This window comes from Acomys russatus, chromosome 30 (genome assembly GCF_903995435.1).
Source record: "Acomys russatus chromosome 30, mAcoRus1.1, whole genome shotgun sequence".
Taxonomy (NCBI): Eukaryota; Metazoa; Chordata; class Mammalia; order Rodentia; family Muridae; genus Acomys; species Acomys russatus.
The window spans coordinates 19,960,040-19,969,687 of NC_067166.1; positions in this window are offsets into that span (position 1 = coordinate 19,960,040).

The window sequence follows — 9,648 nt, forward strand, 5'->3', positions numbered from 1 at the left end:
AGAGAGATCCGTCTGCCTCTGCCTCCCTGAGTGCTGGCATTACAGGCCTGCACCACCACGCCTGCCTTTTCTTATCTGTTTAGTTTCTTTTCTTTTTTTTTAAAGTTTATTTATGTGCACAATAGGAGATGGGATTTCTATTCTTTAGAAACTGGGAAACTGTTAACATAGATATTTGTACATGTTGCAGACACCAGGGTAATAGAAAGAGCGTGGGCTGGAGGGATGGCTCAGAGGTTAAGAGCACTGCCTGCTCTTCCAAAGGTCCTGAGTTCAATTCCCAGCACCCACATGGTGGCTCACAACCAGATCCGGTGCTCTCTTCTGGTGTGCAGGTGTACATGCAAGCAAAACACTGTGTACTTAATAAATAAATAAATCTTAGAAAGAAAGAGAGAAAGAAAGAGAGAAAGAAAGAAAGAAAGAAAGCGAGTGTTCTCTGTGGGAGAAGCACCAGAAGGACAATTATGTAAAGCTGTGTCTGCTGAAGCTGCTTGGGCTCGTTAGATCCTTGGAGGTCCCTTTCTTCCTCTGAACTCGCAGGGGGACCAAGGCAGCTTTGCTTTTGCTAGAACAGCAGTTGTATCTACCACTAATCTCTTTGCTATGGAACATCATATTCCACAGGGTAGAAGTTTAAAGTTCTCTGAAGAACAATTAATACTTTCAGTAAAAACAAAAAAGAAAAAAAAAATGATTATCTCAAAGTGAAAGGGACTGGCTGCGCCAGATGCACAAAAAGAGAAAAAGAGGGGAAAAAGAAAGAAAGAAAGAATGAATGAAAGACACAGTTGAGACTACACAATGAACTACAGAAGACTTGAGGAAAAATAAGGCTCATTTACTTCTGTGTACTGGAAGCGCTCAAATAATAAAATTTTGCAAAACTTCCACGTCCTTCTTCAGTTAAAGAACAGCTGCTTCTCTGCAATATGGCTTCTGTGAATTTAATATGTAAGGGTTACTTTATACACAGGCAGATAAAATATCCGGCCGAAGGATTACTTCAAATCCCAGAGAGCTGAGCATGGCGATGTACCCTGTAACTCAAGCATTTGGGAAACTGGGTGAGGGGCATCACAAATTTGAGACCAACCTCATCTCAAAACAAAAATCCTTAAAAAAAAATCAATTTATCTACAATGATACAGTTTTTTTTTCTTTTTCTTTTTTTTTTTTTTTGGCTTTTGTTTGTTTGTGTTTTGTTTTTTTGAGACAGGGTTTCTCTGTGTAGCCTTGGCTGTCCTGGACTCACTTTGTAGACCAGGCTGGCCTCAAACTCACAGTGATTTGCTTGCCTCTGACTCCCGAGTACTGGGATTAAAGGCGTGTGCCATTGTACCTGGCTGACTGTATCTTTTTAAAGACAGCTAAAATATAAACCTTGTAATGAGGAAAGAATCTTGAAAAGAACGGTTGGAGGGACTGGCCAGCTTGACTGTGCTCATGGCTCTGGCAGGCCTGGCCTTTCTTCCTCTTTCCCTCTGCCTTGCTAAAAGCCATTAGATTACATTTCTAAAGCTAGCCCCCAAGGTCTATTTGGACACTTCCTTCTCCTGAGGCAGACACCAACATCAAAGTATTGAAGTCCAGCAATTAAAAGCTGCCTTGGGTTCACCTAATCAACATGTCCAATTAAAATTAAACATGCCATCCAAACATGGGGTGTCCCCCTTTTATAATCACCTTTTTCCTATGTGCCATGGCTATCTCTTCTTTATCCTTCATCCTCCTGGACAAACACCCTCTTTCCCTCTTTTTTGCTCCCTTCTCCTTCTCCCTCATCTCCTATCTTCTGTCTTTGTCCGTCTCTTATTCCCTGCCCTTTGTCCCTCTGGGCCAAATAAACATCCTTTGTGCTGAGAACTTGTTCTTGGCATGTCCCCGGGCCGATACTTTTTCTTTCAATGATCACAGTGTACCGAAATGAAACTTCAGAGGCATTCATCATAAGGCCAGTCCATCGGTTTAGCTGACATAGTAAATAATACATACAGCCCAACCCCGCAAGGTTAAATGCCTTAACCAGCTATGTAGTTATAGGTAATACAACAGCCTCGAAATTGTCTGATCCAAATGAAGGGATTTTTTTTTAAACCATTGCTAGCTCTGGATAGCTAACTCCAGCTCTACAGGGGAGCTGGAATAATCTATAGCCAAGGCAGGGTGACTACCTGAAGTTGACTAAGAACACATGTACGCCGACAGACACACACACACACACACACACACACACACACACACACACACACACACACACACACACACCCCTGAGCTTCCTGAGTGCCGGGACTGAAATCACCATCACGCCCAGTGACTTGGAATATCTTTGAGATTGTTTCCTTGATCAGGTCTGGGACTTTGGGGTCATGGATCTGAAACGTGTTCCCCACCCTCCAGCTCTCTCCCTGGCTGTTCTGACAGAGGTCTGAGAAAGAAAGTGATTCAAGACAAAAAGCCAGAATAAACCCAACCGATAGACAAGTAAACTGGGCGCCCTCCATCCACTACTTATCGTAGTGACACTCACTATTGCTGTGATACAACACTGTGACTAGAAACAACTTGAAACAGGGCAGGAACCTGGGGGCAGGAGCTGGTGCAGAGGCCATGGAAAGGGTGCTGCTTACTGGCTTGGTCCCCATGGCTTGCTCAGCCTGCTTTCTTATAGCACCCAGGACCACCAGCCCTGGAATAGCACCAGCCACAATGGGCGGGGCCCTTCCATATCAATCACTAATTAGAAAAATGCCTTACATGCTTGCCTATACACAGCTCTTACAGAGGCATTTTTTTAATTGGGGCTCCCTCCTCTCAGATGACTTTAGCTTGTGTCAAGTTGATAATAAAATTAGCTAGAACACTAATTAAATCTTACCTCTAATCAAAGTCAGCAATAGTTGTAAAGATCATTACAGCTCTTGCTTTGACCAAAGCCCAGAAGGAGGGTCTGAAATGAGGAACGTTTCCACATCCTTGGAAAAAGATTAGTAGTTATTCACACACTCTAGTGGGGGGAAACAAGTAGCCACAAGAACCAGTTTTAAAGACATGCAGTTGTTAGAGGATACTTTAATTCAGTAAGCTCCATGCTCTTGACATCCCATGGGACAGTCTGACTCCAACAAGCATACATCTGAGTGCAAAGTTACCAGTGACCCTTGTCACTGTGTAGCCATGCTCTTCTGATGACACTGGCTTTTTTGTGTTTTGGTTTTGGTTTTTTTTCGAGACAGGGTTTCTCTGTGTAGCCTTGGCTGTCCCAGACTCACTTTGTAGACCAGGCTGGCCTTAAACTCACAGCAATCCACCTGCCTCTGCCTGCTGAGTGCTGGGATTAAAGGCTCACGCCACCACGCCTGGCTATTAACATGGCTGAAAATGTAAAGCCCTTGGTTTAAAAAAACAAGAAAAAACTACCAATAAAGACTTTTCTTTGAAATATTTGATTGTGTACAAAGTACAAGCAAGGAAACAACGGTAAATCACTAACAGCATAACTTCCCAAAAGTAAAAACATGGTGTTATAATTTTGCATACTATAATAAATAAATAAATAAATAAATAGAACTATATTTTCAATGTAGCATCTTGGATAATTGTGAGACTTTTCAGGCTTGTCTCTCCACAGGTCATTTAATGAGTCACTAGTTGATCGTGGAAAATGACATCTTGCAAAGATCTTTTGAATGTTTTAGTTTTTGACAAGAACTTTCTGCTAATGCAGTTGTTACTGGGTGATTGTCACAGTATTTTATAACCTGTGACAAAATTTAGGGAAATTTTCTGATAAATTATTTTGAAACAAATTTTGGCTCATGTAGAGCTGATGGTTCTTATGTGACATTTTTTCTAAAAACATTTAGTCTTTTATATAAATAAGTTTCATATAAACCTAAATTTAATTTTAAGTAAATGTATACAATAGAATTTTAATGTTTCCTTATACATTGCTGAAACTTGTGGAGATTGTACCAGAAACTAGATATGGCTTCCTGATTTGTGCAAAACTCAAAAACATGGCATATGCGTTCTTCCAATGTGTTTTTGTTTTTTGTTTTTTGAGACAAGGTTCTCTGTGTAGCCTTGGCTGTCCTGGACTCACTTTGTAGACCAGACTGGCCTCAAACTCACAGATATCCACCTGCCTCTGTCTCTCTGAGTGCTGGGATTACAGGCGTGCACCACTGGGCTCAGCTACTAACATGTCTTTAACTACATGGAAATATTAATGTTTAAATCATGGTTCTCGCTAATTCGTCCACTTGAAGCTCGCTGTGGCAGTGGTATGCTTTACCACCCAATGCCCATACATTGCTGGTTACTGTCTCAGGCCTCTGGCTATGTGCTTTGCAATGTTGAAGTGGAGAAAGTTAGCTCTTTCAATGACTCATTGGTTTTCTCACAGCGTCCGTGTGGGCACTTGGATTTCACATTCGTGTACTTACAGTCCTGGCAGAGACCAGAGTTAGTGTTTGTGTGGCTGCCACAGGGTCAGGCTCTGGGGACTCACGGGCTGGCCAGCTTCTCACCATGAGTCACAGAGCTGTCTGCACACAGGATCTCCCTCTCCAGAGGCCATGTTTGCCTTGACAATGATTCTGTTTCGGTATTACCATCTCTGGTTCCTGGCTGCAAATCTGGGCCCAGGTCCAAGCCCTGCAGTCTTGGTCAGTAAATACAATCTTCCTATGTTCCTAATGGAAGGAACCTTGACAGCAGAGACTTGCTGACTCTTGGGAAGTCAACAAGTCAGGGGCCTCAGCAAACCCCCTTAGCAGTACCGGGGGAGCCATAGCAATGGGTACAGGTTATTTTGCTGGATGTCCAAGGATGCAGTTAACATTGTAGCTCACCAAGAATCTCTGAGAAATGGTGTGATGGGCAGATTTGTTTGATAAGGACAAGTATCCAAAAAAAAAAAGCATCTTTTTCAGGATGGCCCTAAACTTGCAACTCTCCTGCCTCAGCTTCCTGGGTACTGCGACGCACAGGCATGCCCCATCACACTAGACTCCAAGATGTACTTTTGCGTGAGCTTGTGCCGACCTGAATGAATAACTCCTTCAAGCCACAGTGTCTGCTTTCTTGAACTTTCTAACCACACCGAGGACACTCAAGGCACCCACCCTCTCTTCAGTGTGTTTTCAGGATTCTAAGTGTGGGTGTGGAATGTATTGGGTTATTTTCCAGGGGTACATTTTGAGTATTCTTTGTTATGGAAATTCCAAACGTATACAAAAGTAGAAAAGATAGACAAGCAAACTATGGGGACAAAAGAGGGAAAGGAAGCCCTCCCTCTGGCCGAAGCCTCTCACCAGATAAGTGGTGGCGCGCGCCTTTAATTCCAGCACTCGGGAGGCAGAGGCAGGTGTATCACTGTGAGTTCAAGGCCAGCCTTGGCTACAAAGTGAGTCCAGAACAGCCAAGTCTACACAGAGAAACCCTGTCTCAAAAGAGAGAGAGAGAGAGAGAGAGAGAAGCAAGACTCCAACACAGTTGCCAATATTTGCTGGAGAGGTTGCCAGGGTAGAAATAATGTGTTAAGTTTCAAACCCAGGAAAAGCGGGTGGCAGAGGTGCCCATTTTACATATCAAAGCTGACCTGCTCCCAAGTTTTTCCTCCCAGCGTCCCTCAGTCCCTACCTGTTTCAGGGAATGGCTAGCTTACCTGCCCTCTACAGGCTCACCGCTTTTACAATAGGATTTTGATGATAGGATTTCAATTCAGGATTGTGGTGGGGTTTGAAGTTACTATCTCTTTTTTTTTTTTTTTTTTTTTCTTTTTTTCTTTCAAGGCAGGCTTTCTCTGTGTAGCCTTGGCTGCCCTGGACTCACTTTGTAGACCAGGCTGGCCTCGAACTCACATCGGTCTGCCTGCCTCTGCCTCCCTGAGTGTTGGATCTCATGTACGCACCACCACGCCCGGCTTCAGTCTTTATAGTAAAGATATCCCCACCGTCCCTGTCCCAGTGAGCTAGAGTTTTACACCAATGACTTTAATCCCCTCTGTGTCTCTTGGGAACCACCTAATGTTAAGATAGTAACTTCAAACCCCACCACAATCCTGTATTGAAATCCGATTATCAAAATCCTATTGTAAAGGCGGCGAGATGCCCTGACTTTAGTAACACCATTGTTCAGGTCTTGTGTAAGCAACTATTCCTGGGAGACATGTTTTTTGCAGCAGACTTCCTGGTCTTCTAGCTCTTATAGTCTTTCTGCCCCCCCCTCCCCGCCCCTCACCATGGTCACTGAGACTTAGGCACAGGAGTTATGTGTAACTAACTCTTTTAAGATCGATAGCCTCACTTCTAGGGACTAGAGAGATGGCTCAGCAGTTAAGAAGACCAGCTGCTCTGCTAGAGGACCCGGGTTTGATTATCAGCACCCACATCGTAGCTCACAACCTCTGTAAAAGCAGCTCCAGGGGACCTGGCAACCTTTTCTGCCCGCCCCCCCGCAGGTATCAGGCACATGTGTAGAGCGCAGATGTAATGCATTCAAAACACCATACACATACAATTAAAATAAATAATTTTGTGAGCTGGGAGTAGTGACACACACCAATAATCCCAGTACCCTGGGAGGCAGAGGCAGGTAGATGGCTATCAGTTCCAGGCCAGCCTGGCCTACAAAGCAAGTCTAGGACAGCCAAGGCTACACAGAGAAACTCTGTCTCGAACCCCCCCCCCCCCCCCCTGCCCCCCCCCCCCCCCCCTGCCCCCCCCCCCCCCCCCCCGCCAAAGTGAGAGAATTAAAAAAAATCTTTAATATAGTCTCTAACTCTGCCTTAAAGACTGGGCAGTTCTCAAATTCTTTTTAGTGTTGAAGTAATAAATCCTGATTTGGCCTTTATGGAGATTCCTAAAACTCTAGGGGAACTCCTTGGGGTGCTGAGGGTAATACTGGGGAGCTCTGCCTTCTTTAGCTGTACTCCAAAATGCTGACAGAGTGAATCTGCTTGTGTGTTTTAACTCATCTTCAACCATTGCATGAATAAAAATTTGTTTCCCTCCTTCCCTCTCCCTCCCTCCCTCCCTCCCTCTTTTATTTTCTCCATCTCTCCTTCACCAAAACCAAGAACAACAAATTAGATAGTATTATTTCACCTCAAATTCAAACAGTTCTTATTACTTCTTATAACTATAAGTATCTGTATTTGGGTTTATGTGTTTTTGTGCATGTACAAGAATGTGCACACACAGAGATCAGAGGTCAGCCTTGGTGTCACACTCAGGGGTACTGTCCACCTTGTGTTCAGACCTGGAACTCACCAATTAGGTGCTCCCCACCTAGCCAGGGAGCACCCAGGATCGGGCTGTTTCCCCATTGCGGAGATCTTAAACCTGTGCCATCACACATAGTTACATTTTTTAAAAATGTGGGTTCTGGGGATCAAATGCAGATCTTGTGCTTGCATAGACAAGCACTTTACAGACTGGACTATCTCTCTATCCTCCCCCGACCCCATGTTTTATAATTTTTATTTCTCTAAATAGCACTTAAAAAAAAAAGTCTTACTCTATGGACCAGGCTTGCCTTGAACTCTGTAGGTAGTGGAGGCTTGCCACGAATATGCTCCAGGAACCACCACACCCAGTCTTTTCTGTTGTTGTCTGTTTGATTTGGTTTTTCAAGACAGGGTTTCCCTGTGTAGCCTTGGCTGTCCTAGACTGGCTTTGTAGACCAGGCAGGCTGGCCTCGAACTCACAGCAATCCACCTGCCTCTGCCTCCCAAGTGCTGGGATTAAAGACGTGCGCCACCACATCAGAGGCTGTTTGCTTGTTTTTGAGAGAGTTTTCCCTGTAGTCCTGGCTGTCCTGGACACACTTTGTAGACCAGGTTGGCCTGGAACTCACAGAGATCCACCTGCCTCTGCCTCTGGAGTGCTGAGATTAAAGGCGTGTGCCACCACGCCCGGCCACACCCAGCCTTATCACAGTTTACATTTGATTCACAATCCTATCAAGGCTTACATACTGCAATTAGTCGGAGTGACTCTTTCAACACATAATTGCTCCACACTCATTTCTTTCTTCGCAGTTTATTTGTTGAAGAATCAGGACCATTTGTCCTATACGATTATTGATGGTCTAAATGTTCACTTCTTGAGTCCAGTTATGTCTGAGTGTTGTACCCTACCCCAAGTTCATGTGTTGAAATGTTGTGGTTTGTTTGTTTTTTGACACACTGGGGACCCAACTCAGAGCCTGTGCTTTCTGGACAAGCTCTTTACCACTGAGTTGCACACACTCCCAGCCTCTTAAGTGGATACTCTCACCACTTAAATGACAGAATTGGGAAATGGGGCCTTGAAACATGCTTAGATCATATAGGTAGAGTCCTCATGAGTAGACTGGTCCCTTATAAAAGGGACTCATGAGAGACACTCCCATCTCCTTCCCCAAGGGAGGACACAGTGTAGATAGCTGTACACGAACCAGCCAGCAGATCTTTTCCAGACAGCCTATGTGTGCTAATGTCTTGACCTTGGACTTCTTTTTTTTGGGGGGGGGGGTTCAACACAGGGTTTCTCTGTGTGTCCTTCGCTGTCCTAGAACTCACTCTGTAGACCAGGCTGGCCTCAAACTCACAGTGGTCCGCTTGCCTCTGCCTCCTGAGTGCTGGGATTAAAGGCATGCGTCATCTCGCCCGGCCTTGTCCTTGGACTTCTACGCCTCTAAAACTGAGAAATATTTTCCTCTGTACTTTACTATAAGCTGCACTTTTTACTGGATTTTGCTTAAGAAGTCTGCATGGCTAAGCTAGACCCCTTGTGACAGTGTTATCAGCATGTGCTTGCTCCTTGTGTTTTGTAACGTTTTCCTTTGTTTCTGGAGGATTGGGAGGTTTGTCTTTGATTATTTGCCAGGTGGTGACTTCTAATGTAATCTTGTGATCCTCCAATCTGGACACAATAATGTTGCCTGGGTTTATAAGATGGTTATATTTAGGTTTTACAGAATTATTTATAGCTGGATGATTCCTGAAAAGATAAACTTTCCCTGCACAAAATACAGCGGTCTGAGAAATAGTTTGGATAAAAATGTTAAAACTTGTATGATTCTTTTTCTTTACTTAGCAGTTTTTTAAATAATGAATTATTTTACCAGAACCTTGTGGGTATGAGTGGTAAGAAATTTTTATTTAGTTAGGGTTTAAAAACTTAAGTTTTGGCTGGGTGGCGGTGGCACATGCCTTTAATCCTAGCACTTGGGAGGCAGAGGCTGGTGGATCGCTGTGAGTTCAAGGCCAGCCTGGACTACAAAGTGAGTCTAGGCCAGCTAAGGCTACATAGAGAAACCCAGTCTTGAAAAACCAAAACCAACCAACCAAACAAACAAAAAAACCAAAAAAAAAAAAAAAAAACCCTTAAGTTTTTAGAGCCTGGCATGGTGGCACACACCTTTAATCCCAGCACTAAGGAGGCAGAGGCAGGTGGGTCACTGTGAGTTCGAGGCCGGCCTGGTCTACAAAGCAAGTCCAGGACAGCCAAGGCTACACAGAGAAACCCTGTCTTGAAAAACAAAAACACAACCAAAAATCCAAAACCAACCAAGAAACAAAATACCAACCCACAAAAAAACCTTATTTGGTATATTTTGATGCTTATTAACACTCAAACTGCCCATCTCCAGCAAATT